Here is a 3,151-nt window from a genome sequence, read left to right on the forward strand (position 1 = left end):
AATGAAAGAACTGGCCTTATTAAAGGAGTCACGCGAACATTCAACAAAGACTTGTTTTTGTTTGGATACGTGTTTTCACAGTCTTGTGCCACTAGATAGTTAAACCTCTGAGCTAGGATTCAGCATCCCAAGATTGAAGTTATAGGAGTTCAATAAAATACCTGAACTCCTACTGTGGGTTACACTCTTGAGGTAGTATAATAAAAAAGAAGTTCTGCTTTCAAGTGGATGGTACAGAAAATTGAATCATTAACTATAAAAGATGCCAGGGGCAAGGGGCACATAGGCAGGGGCTCTTAGTTTTAAAGAATATGAAGACATTCTGAAATATTCTTGGAGGTACAGTCATGCTACGATTTGAAGATTGGTTTGGAATACTCAAAGGGGAGAAAGAAAAAGGTAAAGAAAATACTCTGTTCCTTTTTTTCATGAAACCAGACAAAATAATCAGAGAATTATGAAAACATCTGTGTCTATCACATTTCCCTGGGTTATGAATATCCAACTGGCAAGTCACCTAATTCTCCTGCATAACTGACTGGCTCTTGCAGTGTGTGTAAGTATATTTCCATAAAAAGTCCAATATATATCAGCAAATTCATCCTGTGGGCCACAAAATACATGCTACCTGATTAACTAACATGGCCTCTTTGAATTTTAGATTTTATTAATACATAAATTGTAACTTTATAACTTAGGTTATATATAAATTATAACTTAGGCTATAATGCTATTATATAATCTTTTTTTCCTGGTGCCCTGAAGATCCTGGGTAATAAATAAGATGCTCGAGAATGCACCATATATTCCTAATGTATACCATTTTCTTATATGTGATTCTGGACAAATCATATTTAAATCATTAAATTAAATTAAAGTAAAGTAAATCATTTAATTAAAAATCACTTAATCTTAGGGGTGCCTGGGTAACTTAGTCGGTTGAGCCTCCAACTCTTGATTTCAGCTCAGGTCATGATCTTGGGGTCCTGAGATTGAGCCCCGCGTCGGGCTCCTCACTCAGTGGGGAGTCTGCTTGAGATTCTCTCTCTCCCTCTCTCTGCCTCTCCCCCCACTTACCTGTGTGCCCTCTTCTCTAAATAAATTAATAAATCTTTAAAAAAAATTTTAGGTTTAAGTTGCTTTTTTGAAAAAACAATTAGACTATATATGACTATGCATTAGTTCAGGTAACACTAGCTACTGTAACAAATAAACCTCAAAATGTGTAATGAATCAAACAAAATGGAAATGTATTTCTTCTTAGTCATGTTAAATCTAAATCAATTCTCTTAGTTTACTGGCTAAAAGTCAGTAATCTGACCACATCTAACAGCAAAGGACTCTGGGAAATGTAGTCTAGCTGTGCACCCAGTAAGAGACAATAAGGGTGTGGTGAACAACTAGCCAGTCTTTACCATAAAACTGGATGTGTGTGTGTGCATATGATAATAAAATTTTATTAAATTTTAATTTTTACTATCACCAGAATTCTAATAGACCATGGGTTAAGGATATGATCAAACAATTCACAGGAGGAGATACAATTAGCAGATATACATGGGAGAAAATACTCAGCAGCATCAGCTGTCATATAAATTAAATAAAAACAAAGTGTCATTTTAGACATTAATATAGCAAATATTTTAAATCATGATAATATCCATGTGCTGGCCAGAATTTGATGAAGCTGGTATAATCATATATAGTTGATGGCCTTGGCATTTGGTACAACCATTTTGGAAAGCAACCTAACAATATGGGAATTTATCCTCAGTGTATATGTCCAAAAGAAGAAAAAAAAAAAACACATGAATAACTATTTATTGCAGTGTTGTTGAATAAAATGAAAAACTAGAATTAGCAGGAACATTTATTGACAGACAAATGGTAGGAAATTTTGATGTAGCAACCAAAATGATAATTATGAAGGTGTGAGCCTGTGACCTTCCATAAATGCAAAAAAAAGATGGGCATGTATACTAATTTTATTTTATTATTTTAGTTATATTGGATATATAAAATTTGTATTCTAAAAAAGGTACAAATTTCCAGTTAGGAGATGAGTAAGTTCTGGGGATGTAATATACATGTGGTGACTACAATTAACAGTATTGTATTTATAATTGAAAGTTATGAAGAGAGCAAATCTTACAAGTTCTCATGATAAGAAAAAAAGGTAACCCTGAGGTGATGCATATGTTAACTAACCTTACTGAAGTAATCACGTTGCAATATATGCTTATCCTTGTGCAGGGGCCATGCTATCTTCTCTGTATCATTCCAATTTTAGTATATGTGCTGCCCAAATAAGCACTATATATATTTTTTAAAGATTTTATTTATTTATTCATGAGAGAGAGAGAGGGAGGCTGAGGGAGAGAGAGAAGCAGTCTCTCCATGGAGCAGGGAACCCAATACGGCACTTGATCCCAGGACCCTGGGATCATGACCTGAGCCGAAGGCAGATGCTTAACCTACTGAGCCACCCAGGTGCCCCGCGAGCACTATACTTATATGAAATAATTATGTTGCACACCTTAAACTCACACAATCAATTATATCTCGATAAAGCTGGAAAAAAACCAAAAGCGACTTGCCCTGCAAACCCCACATATAATAACAAAGTGACAAATCCGTTCTACAAAACTTTGATTTGGTCTCTCTCTGCTCGAAATAGCATGCTGTGACTTCTCTGTAAAAATACATTTTAAGAAACCTTGATTTTTTGTATTTTGGCAATATTTATAATATATTTTAATGGGTATATCAAAGATAAGTTAGTGATAGTGGGTTTTTTTGGTTGAGAAATGGTAATCTAAACACCTACTGAAAATAATTCAAAGTATTTAAATATGAATGGAAAAGTATTTTTCTTAACTCTGAAAAGAAAAAGTTTGTTTGTAAGAAAGAGGGGGAAAAAAGTGAACAGTGATTACCTGTAGGGAGTGGAAGTACGGATTCTGAGGGGAAAGAAGACATTTTTGACAAAAATTATACCCTTCCATATTGTTTAAATATTTTACCGTGTATCCGTATGATTTTAACAATTAAAAAAATAGTATGTATGCTATGGTAGTAACTACGTGTAAATTATATCTGCTTATGGATATGTGCTCGAAGGGAAGATGGAGACAGTTGATTTGTTATAATG

General features: G+C 34.1%; 1 non-coding gene across 1 annotated transcript; it reads right to left on the bottom strand.

Annotated features, from left to right (window-relative positions):
- Positions 1–2,210: 2,210 nt before the first annotated feature.
- Positions 2,211–2,314, bottom strand: LOC115937243 (U6 spliceosomal RNA). Its single transcript, XR_004072561.1, has one exon. It is a non-coding gene; the product is annotated as a U6 spliceosomal RNA (small nuclear RNA).
- Positions 2,315–3,151: the final 837 nt, after the last annotated feature.

The sequence above is a fragment of the Leptonychotes weddellii genome, unplaced genomic scaffold (assembly GCF_054177405.1).
Source record: "Leptonychotes weddellii isolate Sample4059 unplaced genomic scaffold, ASM5417740v2 HiC_scaffold_1541, whole genome shotgun sequence".
Classification (NCBI taxonomy): Eukaryota; Metazoa; Chordata; class Mammalia; order Carnivora; family Phocidae; genus Leptonychotes; species Leptonychotes weddellii.